We start from the raw sequence: 17939 nt of genomic DNA on the forward strand, positions 1-17939 counted from the left end.
TTATATTGTGTTTATTTTCCCCCGAATGTTCTAAGTAAGCTGCGCTAGCAATGCATGTTGCAGTTAAACTGTTGTCTGGTTAGCTTAAGTTACATTTGCTTAAATGAGTGTAAAAATTTTAATATCTGTCGTCGATTTTATAACTTGGACTAATGATGAATGATGTGTATTGATGTTGGTGTTTAAACTCTTAATATACTGTCAGAGAGTCACGTTAGCAAGCGGCTAACGCATGTGCACTTGCGTTTACCGTTTGGCTTTGGCCTGGTTAGCTACATACTTGCTTAAATGAGTGTGAAAATATCAATGTATCAAATTATCAATATCATCGTTTTTTATAACTTGGACTGAAGGTGAATGATGTGTATTGATGTCAGTGTTTAAACTCTTAATATACTGTCAGAGAGTCATGTTAGCAAGTGGCTAATGCATGTGCACTAACTTAGTGTTTACATTTTTGCTATGGTCCGGTTAGCTTACATACTTGCTTAAAATAGTGTAAAATGTTAGTGTCTGTCATCGTTTTTATTGCTTGGATTAATGATGAATGATGTGTATTGATGTCAGTGTTTAAACTTTTAATATACTGTCAGGGAGTCACGTTAGCAAGTCGCTAATGCATGCTGCACTTAGGGTTTTGCTATGGCCCGGTTAGCCTCATCCAATATTAATCACAATTTAACATTTTCACACTAAGTAAGAGCTTATGAAACTAAATACATCTTAACAAATATTTTCAAAATTGTAAAAACACTATAAAATGTAAGTAACTTAGGAAAGGGTTCCTCACTCAGTGTTCAGCAAAATGTCACTTGAATTTTAGCATTTTTACATGTAGTAAAGCTCACGAAAATGCCTCATAACCATTTAAACATTAAACACCTGAAACATTCTACAAATTGAAGGCTTTTATAAAGTCTCACAAATTTTCCAGACCAACTTGTTCACTGGAAAGGGATCTTGACATGATACAGCTACTGCTCACAGATTCACAAATTCCCATTTTCATGTCACGTGTGTGAATCTCCAAAGCCTGTGTACTCTGTAAGAAGTGAAAAAGTATCACTACTGAGTGTACATTTACCAAATAAAGCCAATGTAATAAATAAAACCAGATCAATACAGAATATCTTAAAGTTTACACTTCTGAATATAGAAAAATGGCTGCTCTTAGCTATATTGCTGTTCAACATTGTTGGTATTGTCATTAGTTTATAGTTTCACTGAAAATATATTGGTTAAACTATATTTCCTGTAGCAATACTATGGTAAATGTGAGGTTATATGGTTTTACAACAAAAACAATAGTAAAACTATGGTTAATTTTCTAAGGGATGGTTCAAGCAAACCTACTAAGTGCTACTTAGTGTTGGTTTTATACTCGATTACTTACCGTACAGTCAACGTGCTGATTATTAATACATCTAGTCCGTTTTGGGTGGTGTCCGTGCACTTATTTGAGACTTGTGCCATTGAGTCAAGGAGTATAAACACTAGCGGAGAGAGAGTGTCCTTTTCATATCTCCCCCTTATGAATTTCCTGCTGCAATATGACGGCAGCATGCGCGACAGATCGGTTGGCACATGAGATTAGTAACGCGAGAGTGATAAGCTTTTGAATGGCTCTTGCGGAATTTTGATTTCATATGTTGATTTGTCTGCGCAGTGGTGCATGCAGTCAAATACATGTAAAAAATGCACCCGTTTCGTGATGTCCAAGACAAATACAGATGCCCCTACACTCGTAATATATTCATTTATTTAAAAAACACGGTACTTTCTTTCTAGAAAGGTGCAGGTTCGCAAGCCAAGCACGTGGCTCTCAGTCAAACAACCGCACATAAATCTTGAAAAAGCTAACAGTTTTCACAGAAATATTTTATATAGGAAATATAATATACTCAATGTGAAAGTTGTAGTGGCCTTGCAATTTCCTGACTAATGCTGGATACACACCGAAAGACTTTTTACATCTTATAACATTTATAAAATGTTATAGACCACAAACATGAGGATAAAACATCCTAGATTTAACCGTTTTGCACCTATAGTGTGTGGTGTGCCATGATGTGTCAAATACAGCATACCACACACAAACAAATTTTCAACCAGAGTCTTGGCTGTGAACACAGGAAATCTTGCAAAATCTTGCGAGACTTCAGAATAAGCATGCCGGATGAAATGCATGAAGAGATTTCAATTATAGTGTTTGGAATGATTTTCACAGAAAATTCAATGAAAAAGAGGGTTTGGATGAAGTCATGGAGAAAGCGGTCTGTACAAGTTCACTTTGCATCAACTTCACTTTGTACTGCGCCATGACTGCTTCTGTCTTCCATCATCTAGCTTTCTTAAAACAATCAAACAGTTGGTCTTGCTTATAGTTCCTCTGGCTCGGCAATATGATTTTTGTTTGTATGCTGTAATTATTCAGATTTTCACTCAGTTTAACTCAAAAACAAGTTAAAGGGGCAACGAAGCTGTCCATTTTATTGTTTTATACTGTCTACTAATGGATGTTTACATGTGGGGAAATTTTTAAAAACATTAATGTGTAAAAATAGCATCCGAACACATATGTTTGAGCCACAAAAGTTTCTGGGTGCTAAAGGTGCTACACATAAATGACAATGTGTACAGTAAAGAAGAAACAAAACTTTAAACTCGACGTGACTAAATTACCGTAAACAACACAGTAAGCATGCATCATAATCTAAACCGCGGCTGGTAAGTCCTTATCATAACTTTATATATTTCTATTGTGCTTGAAAGGTTGCTCTTACATACACGTAATCTTACATACCACAGTTAAATGATAAAAAAAGTTTTGTTGAGTGTTGGACCCATCAAATGCAACTTGCCTAAATTACTGTATACAACACAGTAAGCGGGCATCAGAATCTAAATCGCGGCTGGTAAGTCCTTCCTTATCACTAGCTTTGTATATTTCTATCATTATATTACAGTTGTATTGTTAAGTGTTGCACCTTTATTAATCATTTAATGTTTTTAGTAAATTAAAAAAGTCAAACATATGTGTATTATATAACAGCATATCAAGTAAAATTGATTTTTTGATTCACTGCCCCTTAAAAAAATACTTAAATATTTATATTTATAGTCATTTTTAAGTACTTACCATAACTTTATTGTAGAAAATGTCGATCATCAATTCCCGCGGACCCACCACTAAAGCCAATTCATTTCAGGTGCATGCCCATACGCTTTTCTGGCTACAAACTATGTTCAGTCAACTCAGATTTTTTATTTGACAAGATAAATTGGCTGAGAAGAGTTTAATATGTTATGTGAATTATATATATATATATATATATATATATATATATATATATATATATATATATATATATATATATATATATATATATATATATATATTTGTTATACCCCAATACCACAATGCATATTTTTTTGTTTGGGGAGAATTATTTGAAAGCAATATGTTGAGTCAATACTTAACTTTCAGTTTTCACAACTTTTAAAATATAATTTTTCACAGTGTAAGAGCCTGATAAAATGTTAATTTATAATAAAAATGTTATAAATTAGTAGCACTTACGGTTTTGCATCTTCATATATGATGTTAAATTATGTACTTAATGACCACTGGTATTTACAAAAAAATAACTGAACAAAAGTGTTTCACCCCTAAAGGTTGGTGTGTCAGCCAATTATTTAATTGTAATGGAAGTTAGAAGTTGTTTTGGCATGTTTTGAGCAAACACTAAGCAACCACCCAACTATGACCTCCAGCAACTTTTCACTTTGACAGCTAGTCTTAAAGATGAAATTCAAAATATTCTATCCATTATGAGACAGTGGGTTGAAAAGTGGAGTCTTGCCTCAACCTCCCCTCCCATCTCCTTCCCCAGCCTGCTTTCTCCTTACAGACTGACATTATTTCGCATATTCAAATTGGTACTGTTTGTTCTGGCGGGGCTCTTGGCTCCAATTTCTCTCCAGTGTGGAAATTGATTTTAGTCAGCTGTCACAGCCAGCATTTTTCTGGAACCTCTGCAAAATATATATTTACAAAAAATGCTGTTTGGTTTGGAGACATTTTATTAGCCCATGCAGCATCACAGGCTCTTTTTGGGTGGCCGTAAGAGTGATTAGCATAATACCATTTTGGGAAAATGGTGAAAGACAAGCAGTCAATGCTTCAAGATTGGGCCACATGTCGGAAACTGTCCAGTCACATCTAGGCCATCTTCAGCTCTTTATGTATCTGTTTCCTCTTTCTCATTCTCTCCATATATCAATCTATTGTTATCAATAGCTGGGACCAAGTTCTAATCAAAACTGAAATGAGCATTAGGCAGAAATATATGACCAACGGGAGACATATAAAATTGTCAATTTTCATGGTCAAATATTTTTCATGATAGAACCCAATAAGTGCCCCTCAGAGAATCACTTGCCCTGTGCAAAGGGCGAAGTTAATAACAAATAAAATAAATAGCCAGTGATTGAATGAAATAAAACAGAGAAAAAAGACTGTAAAAGAGGTTCAAGGCAATGGTTGATAATAAAAGGATAATGGTAATGCTACAGAGACACAGAAGCAAGCATTGCACAATCATACAATACAATTAGGATTAAAGAGGCCAGACAGAGATAACAGGAGATAGAGATGAATTATCACCCAAAAAGAGAAATGGGGCCTCTTCTCTGACCTTCATTAAGAAGAAGACAGCCTTGCTTAGAGCTGTGATGATTGCGGCATACTTCAGTTTCCTGATCGGTAATTGTGTTTCCAAGAGTCTTTGCTAGATTTGCCTCCTAAGACAACAGATGAAAAATAGAAAGGTTTTTAATAACATAAAAGACATAAAAGCAAAATCTCTCAACCTATTCAAAATCCTCATTAGTCTTCTTTGAGGTGCACATGTACTTGCTTTGAGAGCTAAGAATTAGATTAGTCCCTAAAAGAAGCAAAATCCGTATCGGCAATGGGAATGCCAGTTTTATTGCACTGTTAGCTCTTTGCACTTTACTGAATACCTAAAGGGGATAGTTTATCCGCAACTTATTATTTACTCACCCTCATGTTGTTTGAAGCCCCAATGTCATTCTTGTTTTTTATAACCCAAACGAAAAAGTATTGTTTGGGGTTTTCTGGTTACTATGGGCATTGATTCTGACGACCTTCAACTTCAAAATAATCCAACAGTGTTAAATAAATATCTCCACTTGACATGTGTCACATATTTTCAGTGTCCTAAAGACATTTACTCCCATACTTTTTTCTTGTGGTTATTGCTGTTGTTCCAGTTGTCACACATTATTTTAAAGTAAACATCCTACAACTGCCTAAACAACAGTTCAGACACAGTGAATGTACACTGAAAGAGAGGCAACACTTGTTGGTTCTACAAACAAAGACATTTTTGGATTTAATTGACATGACGGTGAGGAAATATTTATAATTAAAGGTTGTGTGCATGACACTGCAGTAACGCTGCTGACGTACAACGCTGCTGATGTGTTATCTGGTGCGCTCGTGCTTCGTTTACAGTCTGAGGGAGACGAACGCTATATTCAAGCTATTCTAGATTGTTTGTATTTTGGTATACAGCATCGTACGTCAGCAGTGTCACTGCAGTGTCATGGACACAGATAGCAATATACCCGTAAGAGAAGACAATGCAAAATAAAGTCGTATTTTTTGTTATTTTTGGACCAAAATGTATTTTTACCTTTCTGGACATGGACAGTATACCCTACATACAATTTCCAATGGAGGGTCAGAAAGCTCTCTGACTAAATTTAAAACATCTTAAACTGTGCTCCGAAGATGAACAGAGGTCTTACAGGTTTGGAACGACATGAGGGGGAGTCATTAATGACATAATTTTCATTTTTGGGTGAACTATATGCTTTACGTAAAATATCCCTTTACTATAATCTTATGCTAAGAAACTCGGAATACCAGTATTATTTCTAAAAGTCCAATACATACAAAAAACTTCATACAAATGCTAATGGTTCTACCTTTCTTTGTAGCTAGTAGTGACACACACAATAAATTAAAAAAATACAAGCAATCTGCTTGTGTCGCTCTGCCAGGCTTGGAACCCATGTACACAGTGGGCGAGTAAGCAAAATAAGAAAGGAAACCAAAAGGGCTGATAAAAGAGAGTCAATAAAAAAATTCTGAATGCAGATAAATTGATTTAGATAAACTGATTTACATTAGTATCAAGTGTTGATTGATTCTTTTTATTGGTTACTAATTTATGCACCAGGGGGATCTGTTATATCCTTTCCCCTTTTCATTTACACTTCATAAATCTCAATAGAGCAGCAGTTCAAAAGACAATTCTATTTGGCTTCCCATTAGAACTGCTCTCTAAAGTGCTTTTCATATCATGTGCCTTTAAATTGGTTTAAAGTCCTCCAGTGTGTTTGTTGGAGATGAAAACTGCTGTTATTTTCTAAAACCCTGTTAATAACTTTCATCACAGCATTAATATAAACCTAATGAAAATATTGTGATTTCTTAACAGTATGTGTAGTCTACAGGAACTTCTGAACTTGCTGACAAGGTAATAATATAGTTAAACGATTTAAACAAGACCTATTTTAAAAGCTGTGAATATTTTGGTATATTTTGTGAAAATGAACTTAAATATTGTTTTACACTCAGCTTTGTAGACTTTATTCCATGACAAATTAAAGTTTTGAATGAAGCAATGTATTATTGGTGCGATTGGCACTTGGGGATTCTCTATCCGTCGAACATTCAAATACATTTTAAATCACCAAACGCCTCTTGTTCTCTCTCTTTCTCTCTTTTTCTTTCCTTTTCTCGCTTCCCTATTGAATATAATGGCTATAGTAGGGTCTTAAACAAAAGGGCTTTATATTTAGACTCCTAATGTCACTCCCGCCACACCCCCAAAACAAATAGATTGTTTGTATTTTGGTATACAGCATCGTACGTCAGCAGTGTCACTGCAGTGTCATGGACACAGATAGCAATATACCCGTAAGAGAAGACAATGCAAAATAAAGTCGTATTTTTTGTTATTTTTGGACCAAAATGTATTTTTACCTTTCTGGACATGGACAGTATACCCTACATACAATTTCCAATGGAGGGTCAGAAAGCTCTCTGACTAAATTTAAAACATCTTAAACTGTGCTCCGAAGATGAACAGAGGTCTTACAGGTTTGGAACGACATGAGGGGGAGTCATTAATGACATAATTTTCATTTTTGGGTGAACTATATGCTTTACGTAAAATATCCCTTTACTATAATCTTATGCTAAGAAACTCGGAATACCAGTATTATTTCTAAAAGTCCAATACATACAAAAAACTTCATACAAATGCTAATGGTTCTACCTTTCTTTGTAGCTAGTAGTGACACACACAATAAATTAAAAAAATACAAGCAATCTGCTTGTGTCGCTCTGCCAGGCTTGGAACCCATGTACACAGTGGGCGAGTAAGCAAAATAAGAAAGGAAACCAAAAGGGCTGATAAAAGAGAGTCAATAAAAAAATTCTGAATGCAGATAAATTGATTTAGATAAACTGATTTACATTAGTATCAAGTGTTGATTGATTCTTTTTATTGGTTACTAATTTATGCACCAGGGGGATCTGTTATATCCTTTCCCCTTTTCATTTACACTTCATAAATCTCAATAGAGCAGCAGTTCAAAAGACAATTCTATTTGGCTTCCCATTAGAACTGCTCTCTAAAGTGCTTTTCATATCATGTGCCTTTAAATTGGTTTAAAGTCCTCCAGTGTGTTTGTTGGAGATGAAAACTGCTGTTATTTTCTAAAACCCTGTTAATAACTTTCATCACAGCATTAATATAAACCTAATGAAAATATTGTGATTTCTTAACAGTATGTGTAGTCTACAGGAACTTCTGAACTTGCTGACAAGGTAATAATATAGTTAAACGATTTAAACAAGACCTATTTTAAAAGCTGTGAATATTTTGGTATATTTTGTGAAAATGAACTTAAATATTGTTTTACACTCAGCTTTGTAGACTTTATTCCATGACAAATTAAAGTTTTGAATGAAGCAATGTATTATTGGTGCGATTGGCACTTGGGGATTCTCTATCCGTCGAACATTCAAATACATTTTAAATCACCAAACGCCTCTTGTTCTCTCTCTTTCTCTCTTTTTCTTTCCTTTTCTCGCTTCCCTATTGAATATAATGGCTATAGTAGGGTCTTAAACAAAAGGGCTTTATATTTAGACTCCTAATGTCACTCCCGCCACACCCCCAACCCTCTTTCATGGCCACCAACTCCTTCCTTTCCTTTCTCATTTATTTATCCACTGTATGTGGAAATAGGCTGGCCAACAATTAATTTCAGAATAGAATTCATCTATTACCCCCTCTCTGCCTCCATTCCTCTAATGGAAATTTATTTCACTTCTCTTTGTCCAATATAATTTAATGCCCATTTTATTAATGGCCTGAAATAATTATGGAAGCCTTTTGTGGTTTTTAAATATGTTGCATTTAATTGTGCAATAAATGTCTAATCAGGCCTCCCATCTGAAGCCATTATTGCATTAAAATTAACAATTATGCCATGAATGTCTTGGTGAATGCATTAAGGTCTATAGAATCCGTGTTGATAACAAGACACACATACATCATTCAAACAAAAAAAAAATACTGACAAAGGAAAGTGAGAGATATGGGAATGGTTAAGAGAGAAAAATAAGAGAAAGAAGTGAAGGAAGAAAAGGATGAGAAGAGGTCTCTTTATTCCTTTCAAAAGAGGGTATGGCAAAAAAGACAGGGCATTCTAAAACTGTGTCACCCATTCCAGATCTTTTCTTCAGTGCTCGCTCTCTACAGTATTTCTCTTTAATTTGCCTCACTCATTATTTTTTTCTAGTGACAGATATTTCCTGGAATAGAAATGAATTAACTGTTAACTGAGTGATAAATTATCCATCAGCCCTTTGTACTTCTTGCCTCGTCTGCAATTCTAAGATGTGTGGCACATTTTGCCAGTGTGGGTGACCAAAGGCAACTAAAAAGGCATTGTCCCCCCCTCTCTCGCTCTCTCTTTCCATTTTCTCTCTGTTCCTCAATTACTCTTTTCAACTCAAGTCAAATTGGGTAGCTGCTCAATGTACCAGCAAGAATTGTTTAGTAGTTGCCAAGTATCCAAATTTCATGCTTTGGAGAAACCCCAAAAGCCTTGTCAGTTCCTCATCGTCACTTTACAGCTAATGTTTTACAATTGGTTTTGAATCTGCCTCAAAGACTGTAGATTGTTTTAAAGTGACAACAGACTGGCAATCTGGGCTGTGATGGATGCTGTTGGATGCACTGTATGGAAGGTATCAAGGGTTATGTTTTTATCACTTAATACAGGTATATTAATTGGTCTCATTCCCTGCCATTGCTGAATTAACTCGTCAATTAAGAGAAAACGCTTCCCTGCCAATGACGAGTTTTTTCAGCAATCGGTATTTCCGCTATTATCCACAGGATGGCACTCTTGCCCAACTTATAAAACCTGGAAGTGTTCCCTTAGGGCAAACAGTTAAAACTCTGTGTATGTTTTATGGATCACTAAATTTTTTTTTTGAAGAAACCTACACATTTAAGAGGTGATAAAAAGAGAACAAATGAAGGTAGGATGAAACAGTTTTTTTTTAAATCAGAGGGTCTGTTCTTTCATTTGATATATTGCATGTTTATATATATTTAAAGAAGAGCATTTTATGAAAGGCATAATGCTGGTGCTGGCTGGCAACTTTTTTTAAAAAACACTTGCGGGGTAAAAGTTAATATGAGAAATGAAATCAAACGAGATCTGAAAACTAGTAAAAATTTAATGCAGCTGTGATTTGTTTTTTTGGAGGTCTTCTTGAAATGCATTTTCTTGCGTCCCTAAGAAACCATCAAATAACTTGAAATCTGTTGAGTTGACTCCCATACAAATCATTGTTAACTGCATATTTTTCATATTATTTTAAATGTTGTCTATGTGAATAATTTGCCTTTGACCTTTAGTGCTAAAGGAAAGCTGCTCTTCACAAGCTGCACAGATTTCATTAATCCAACTCTGAATGATATCTATCAGGCCATTATGGTTTCCTAACTTTAAACTTATCCTCTAAAATTTAATAATCCATTTAACCGATGTGCAAATTAACCTTGGCATTCACACAAAACCACTTTTTATAAGTCACACCCTGTACCTTTTCTCCATTTGTTGTCTCTTCTTCCAGCCAATTTAATTCCAAGTTCCAGATTTCATGGTCAATTTTATTTTGCTCACTCTCAAGGAGTCTGTCATCAATTCTTCACAACTTTTCATGTCCCCTTTTCTCTCTGGATTCACTGCAAAATAAGTGTGACTGCTGTAAGTTTGCTGAAAAACCTTGCTCTTTTGAATATGCATTAAGAGTGCTGACCTCCAGCAGTAATTAGTTTTAGTCTTTGTTTATCTTTTACACAAATGGCATAGCCTCCTTTCTTAATTGTCGTCATCTGCATCCTTCCTTCTCCTGCGTCTTTCCACAGAGCTCAGTCCAAACACTGACAGAAATCCTTGGGAAGAAATAACAAAAGATTAACCTCTGCCATCAGATCATACCAAGCTGTTTTCTTAGAGAATACATACAGGGTGCAACCCTGAAGTTTGATAACAGCATTGTAAGGACATTCAGTGTGAATGCAACCTTACAAAAGTATATTAAATGCCTCAGAAAGGCCTTTATTATATATGTTGAATTCCCATTGAGTGTGTAAACTACAGTTAATGACCCTTATCTTTACAAGATCTGACCTCTTCAGAGAAGTTCTGTTCAAGAACACATACATACTCTGACTCTGTATTGTTTAGTTCAGCTACACCCCTAACTCATTAGTTTACAAAAGTCTTTAGGACTATTGGAAAATTACACATATAAGAAGAATGTGACTTGCATGACAGCCTGGTCAGCATTATAATTTTGTAAATGTAGATTTGTGTGTGTGTGTGTGTGTGTGTGTGTGTGTGTGTGTGTGTGTGTGTGTGTGTGTGTGTGTGTGTGTGTGTGTGTGTGTGTGTGTGTGCGTGCGTGCGTGTGTTTAAGCATTGTTCAGGACCATGCTTGAGATGGGCAAATTAAAGCCCTCCCTCTACAGCATACTCATTGGGCCTCGGCTACTGACCTTTCAGCTGAATACAAAAGAAAATAAACTTGCAGGAATATAAAGCTGCATGGCTTACAATGTTGCAAAAAGAAGTATTGGTAACAATTTACAACAAGTGTCTCCAACCCTGCTTCAGGTGAGCTACTGTCCTGCTGTGACTTCAGTTCCAACCCAGCTCCAACACAGTGGTCTGTAATTATCAAGCAACCCTGAACACCTTGATTAGCTGGTTCACCTGTGTTTGATTGGGGTGGGAGCTAAAATCTGCAGGATGTTAGCTCACAAAAAACAGGGTTGAAGACCCCTGCACAATAAGGTTGTATTTGTTAAAAAAATTGTTAATGCTTTAGCTAACATGAACTTACAATAAACAATTCCTCTACAGCATTTATTAATCTTAGTTCATGTTAGTTTCGCCATTTACTAATACATTCATAAAATCAAGCGTTGTAACTGTTAACATAAATGCAACATGAACTAACATAAGTTACTACAGTATATGCACATTAACTAACATTAACAAGAATTAATACATGCTGAAAAACTGTGAACGTACAGGGAAATTAAAGAGCACCTATTGTCCAATTAATGTTTTTAAATTTCCTTTGGTGTGAAAGTGTGTATTAGTACGATAGCGATATGCAAAAGGAACATACCCCAAAGTAAACGATGACGCGAGTTATTGTCTCCAACGTAAATCTCTTTTCTTGGACTACAACAAACACACGGATTGTAGGCAACATTTTACTTCCTAATTCCTTAGGACTCACACCCTGTAAGTTAACTCCTATTAGCAACCAAATCTTTCAAATATGGTAAGGAATGTCACATTTCCTGCTGATGTCAGAAGTATTCAGACCAATCACAACATGCAGATTAGCTGGCCAACCAGAGACACAGAGCTTTTCAGTGAAATCTGGAACTACAACCATCATAGAAAACTTTCTGCTAGATCCTTAGATTTTCAAGAAACATCATTTTGTTTGATTTATAAATTTACATTTGGTCCCCACCACGTGATAATTACCAGGTACACACACACACACACACACACACACAAACACACACACACACACACACACACACACACAATTTTATACTGTACAACCTGTATATTCTATTCTCCTAACCTAGCCCAGTTCCTAACCCCAACCATCACAAAACAGTGGCAAAAGATATGCCAGGTTTCTATTCAGAGCAAGGTGTCTTGCAACAGGATAGGGCAAGAATGGTAGAGTAAGAAGAAATAAACTCTGTGTGGTTTACAGAGGATTTCAGTTGAACTCTTCCCTCTGTCTCATAATGATAATTGTCGAATGTCTTTTTTGTGTCACATGCACAAACTTCTATAAGTAGTTTTTTGTGTCTGTGGCACGACTTTCTTTTTCGTGTCATTTTATGTTTGTTTGTAATTTTTCCCCCCTATTTTTAAATCATTGTCGCTTGGGGTTGGGGTTAGATTTGGGGGTTGGATTAGGGCAGGGGTGTCAAATTCAAGACTCGCGGGCTAATCCGGCCTGCCCCCTCATTTCATCTGGCCCGCGAGAGTTTACAAATTATGTTAATTATGTGGCCAGCGAGAGCTTACAGAACATTTTATTGTTTTTTTTTTGTTTTATTTTTTGCAGGTTATTTCCTACATTGATTTTTTTAGCAGCCACCAAAACAATTTTTTGTCCAGCCAAAGTCTTTTTGTAATGTAATTATAGTGATAATGTTGATGATTGCATGAGAGAGAACGAGCAGTGGTCCGCACGCGCGCACTGCTAGAGTGGCCGTGTCTTAATGCAAAGGCTGCAGCGTCCGGAGGTCGCATTTCCAGGCTGCATACGTCATCAAGACTGTTTTGTTTCAGAATATTAACAATTATAAAATTAAATATTATTCTTCGTTTATAGTAAATAGTTGTAATATGTGCATGACTTGCGAATGTAATGGTCAGTTAACTTAAATAAACCAGGCTTGATGATGCTGCATATGCGACCTCCGCAGGCTGCAGCCTTTGAATTTAGAAACGGACAGTATCTGCTCGTTCTTTCTCTCCCTCTCTCGCGCACGCTCATGCGCATCCAGCGAGAGAATGTTTTCCGTCTCGTTTACAGAAATGTTTCGCGATGTCCAGCTGGGATTAGTTTACAACGCGTATTCCGCTAAATACGCGAACTATGACTCATATGAACCGATTACTTTTAATAAACGATTGAAACGATCTCCTACAACACTGAACTCATAAGACGTCAGTCAATCAGACACTTAAAGCCAGGTAAAAAATCACAGCATATTGTGGTGGAGATTGTAAAACTCTTTATCTAAAAATGCCTCTCATTTTCTTACCTGCACAATGAAGGATAACAGAACATTTTGAGTGTACTAACATACTGTATACAAAATGTGTTTTTGTCTCCACAATTATTTTTAAAATAATCTGTAGAAAAGTTGTACTCTATACACTTTGTAATTATTTGCCTGGGCTTTTTCTTTCAAAGCTAGGTATTAATTTAGTTATTAACAAAACCAATAGTAATCAAATGCAGAGAGAATTATGCAATGTACAGTAATAAAAGAGTTGATACATTCATACAGTAGTTCAAATACAACCGGCCCTTTGAGAGTAACAGTAATGCTGATGTGGCCCGGGATGAAATTGAGTTTGACACCCCTGGATTAGTGTGTACTTTTATGTATTGGTTTCTACATGTTTTTCTTCCGCTATTAAAACTATTCTCTCTTGGAGTTGGGGTTAGAATTGGGTTTTGGGTTAGGATGTCTAAAAATATAACAGAAAGTGATTCTAACCCCAACCACAATCAACAATGGTAAGAAAATATGAAAACACTATGAGAAAACAATACATAAAATGAAACGAAAAAGTTCTGCAACGGACACGAAAAACTATTTATACAAATCTGTGCTAGTAACACGAAAAAAGACATTTGTGCCATGGACACGTATAAGTTAAGCAAATTTTTGATTAACATGACTTTCAGTGAAATCAGTCTGCTTTTATTTTTCCGACCTAGTAATTGTCAGGACCCTGTCAGATTGGTCTCTTGTTTTAGTGTTTAGTTTAAATTGACAGGGTTCTGACAGTATCATGTTCTGTGTGGGAACACGTGGCCATGGTTTGTTGATAGCTGGCCACGTGTTTTCCTTGTCCTGTCTCTTTTACCCCGCTCCCTTGTCATTCTCATTAGTTTGATCCCTTGCACCTGTTCCCCTCTTGATTTACTCCCTTATTCAAAGCCCTTGTGTTTCTTGTCCTATGCTCGTTTGTTTTGTTATTACTGTTGTAGTCTAGTGTTCTGCTCAGTCTTTAGTCGAGTTGTGTGTTTAGTGTTGTGTTTTGTAATTATATACTGTTAACTGTTGTTTGCCCCCTCGAGGGCTTTTGTTTTGTTTTGTTTATTATTAAAGTGTTTTCTGTTCACCCCTCAACATCATCTGCATTTGGTTTCATCTGTCCCTGTTCCTGACAGTAATCTGCAGTCAGTGTGTACTGTCATATCATCTTAAGCTACTTGTTCTAATACCATAGTATGGCCAGGCCAACACTAACTGCTTTCTCATTTACACAAACTGATAAATGCACAGGGTCTAAGATATTGGCCAAGAAGAGGGAAGCACAGGGATCAAATTGCAGTGCTTAAACCAGCCTTAACTATCCACAACTATTGTTAGCATGATGCTGCCATACTGCATTAATGCACCAGTTAGCTAACTAAGATAAGAAATGCAACAATAAACATCTTGTGAATAACAGCACATTAAAAAGCAACTAGAAATGCAATTCCCAAGGAATTACCAGTGCATGAAAATGCAAAAAAGTTGATTGACAGAAATGGAAAAGAAATGTAGTCTAGTAGTTTACCTGGCTGTTGACATGTTTTAGTGTGAAGCTAGCATGATTTAACATGATTTAGCATGAAGCTAGCATGATTAAGTATGAAGCTAGCATGATTTAGCATGAAGCTAACATGATTTACCATGAAGCTAGCATGATTTAACATGAAGCAAACATGATTTAACATGAAGCTAGCATGATTTAGCATGAAACTAACATGACGTTAGCATGATTTACCATGAAGCTAACATGATTTATCATGAAGCTAGCTTGATTTAGCATGAAGCTAGCATAATTTAGCATGAAGCTAGCATGATTTAACATGAAGCAAACATGATTTAGCATGACGCTAACATGATTTCGCATGAAGCTAGCATGATTTAGCATGAAGATAACATGATTTATCATGAAGCTAACATGATTTATCATGACATTATCATGATTTAACATGATTAGCATGAAGCTAGCATGATGCTAACATGATTAGCATTGAAGCTAGCATGATGCTAGCATGATTAGCATGAAGCGAACATGATGCTAGCATGATTAGCATGAAGTTAGCATGATGCTAGCATGATTAACATGATGTTAGCATGATTAGCATTAAGTTAGCATGATGCTAGCATGATTAGCATTAAGTTAGCATGATGCTAGCATGATTAAAATGATGTTAGCATGATTAGCATTAAGTTACCATGATGCTAGCATGATTAGCATTAAGTTAGCATGATGCTAGCATGATTAGCATGATGCTAGCATGATTAGCATGAAGCTAGCATGATGCTAACATGATTAGCATGAAGCTAGCATGATTAGCATGAAGCTAGCATGATGCTAGCACAAAGCTAGCATGATGTTAGCATGATTAGCACGAAGCTAGCATGATGCTAGCATGACTAGCATGAAGCTAGCATGATGCTAGCATGATTAACATGCTACTAGCATGATTAGCATGAAGCTAGCATGATGCTAGCATGATTAGCATGAAGCTAGCATGATGCTAGCATGATTAGCATGAAGCTAGCATGATTAGCATAAGCTAACATGATGCTAGCATGATTAACATGAAGCTAGCATGATGTTAACATGATTAGCATGAAGCTAACATGATGCCAGTATGATTAACATGATGTTATCATGATTAGCATGAAGCTAGCATGATGTTAGTATGATTAGCATGAAGCTAGCATAATTTGCATGAAGCTAGCACGATGCTAGCATGATTAACATGAAGTTAACATGAATTTAGCATGAAATTAACATGATCCTAACATTATTAGTATGATGTTAGCATGATTAAGATGATGCTAGCATGATTAGCATGAAGCTAGCATGATTAAGCATGAAGCTAACAAGATTTAACATGAAGCTAACATGATTTAGCATTAAGTTAGCAAGATTTATTATGAAATTAGCATAAAGCTAGCATTAAACTAGCACAAAGCTAGTATGACTTAGCATGAAGCTAATATGACCCAAAGACCCAACCCCCATGTCTCTATGATGTTCGGATCCAGAGATATAAGGCTTTGTTTATTATGTTGCTAGGCTGCTCATATTTGGTTGCTAGGAGCGTGGCTTAATACCTCAATAAGGATGGTGAGAGACTGATTGGTTGCCTGAGTAAAATGAGCCCACCCCCATGTCTCTGCGACACTGTGCTGCAAAGATATCCCATCTGGGACGTTTTTATTTCCTTATATGGGCATGATTCCTGCCCCATTATAAGTCTATGGGGAAATTTGGGGGCCTCTTACACCCCAGGGGTACAACTTACACCCCATTGTGAGGAATGTTCTTACAGAGCCTGCCAGCCTCTTCAAATGTGGCAAGTCACAAGTTTCTGTGAGATCCTAGGTCTGAGCTACGACTCGTCAAAGTTTGTCGCAATGTTAAGTCTATGGGATTTTTCGGCTGCTTTTTCGCCCCTGGGGCGAAGACCGTACCCCCGTTCGCTTATAAAAGTCATAGCACACTATTCCCAAATAGTCCGCACGTTTGAGAGTTTGAATGAAGTTTCTAAGTTAAACGGTTCGAGCCGTATTAATTGCGGAAATGTGGTTGGAAGAATAATAATAACTAGATATGCAATTCCCAAGGAATTACCAGTGCATGAAAATGCAAAAAAAAGTTGATTGACAGAAATGTTAAAGAAATTTAGTCTAGCAGTTTACCTGGCTGTTGACATGTTTTAGTGTGAAGCTAGCATGATTTAAAAAAGTTACCATGATGAAATATGAAGATAGCATGTGTTAACATGATTTAGCATGAAGCTAGCAGGATTTAGCATGAAGCTAGCATGATTTAGCATGACATTAGTATGATTTACCATGAAGTTAACATGATTTATCATGAAGCTAGCATGATTAAACATGACGTTAGCATAATTTACCATGAAGCTAGCATGAATAATCATGAAGCTAGCATGATTAAGCATGAAGCTAACATGATTTAGCATGAAGCTAACATGATGTTAACATGATTAGCATGACTAGCATTGAAGCTAGCATGATGGTAGCATGATTAGCATGACGCCAGCATGATGCTAACATGATTAGCATGAAGCTACCATGATGCTAGCATGATTAGCATGAAGCTAACATGATGTTAGCATGATTAGCATGATGCTAGCATGATTAGCATGAAGCTAGCATGATTAGCATGAAGCTAGCATGATGTTAACATGATTAACATGAAGCTAGCATGATGCTAGCATGATTAGCATGAAGCTAGCATGATGTTAACATGATTAACATGATGTTAGCATGATGCTAGCATGATAACCATGAAGCTAGCAGGATGCTAGCATGATTAGCATGAAGCTAGCATGATGTTAGCATGATTAGCATGATGCTAGCATGATGCTAACATGATTAGCATGAAGCTAGCATGATGTTAGCATGATTAGCATGATGCTAACATGAGTAGCATGA

The 17939-nt window shown here is 36.2% G+C and overlaps 1 protein-coding gene across 1 annotated transcript in view; it reads right to left on the minus strand.

Moving 5' to 3' along the window:
* Positions 1-10655, minus strand: part of LOC129450835 (transcription factor Sox-14) — a 30976-nt gene extending 20321 nt beyond the window's left edge. Inside the window, exons 1-3 of the transcript XR_008646459.2 lie at positions 10442-10655; positions 10226-10367; positions 4698-4803 (exon numbers count right to left, since the gene is read on the minus strand). The gene's annotated coding sequence lies outside the window, so the exon portion shown is untranslated. The remainder of the gene's footprint in view (positions 1-4697; positions 4804-10225; positions 10368-10441) is intronic.
* Between the last annotated feature and the right edge of the window lie 7284 nt (positions 10656-17939).

Source organism: Misgurnus anguillicaudatus, chromosome 8 (assembly GCF_027580225.2).
Source record: "Misgurnus anguillicaudatus chromosome 8, ASM2758022v2, whole genome shotgun sequence".
In the NCBI taxonomy this organism is placed as follows: Eukaryota; Metazoa; Chordata; class Actinopteri; order Cypriniformes; family Cobitidae; genus Misgurnus; species Misgurnus anguillicaudatus.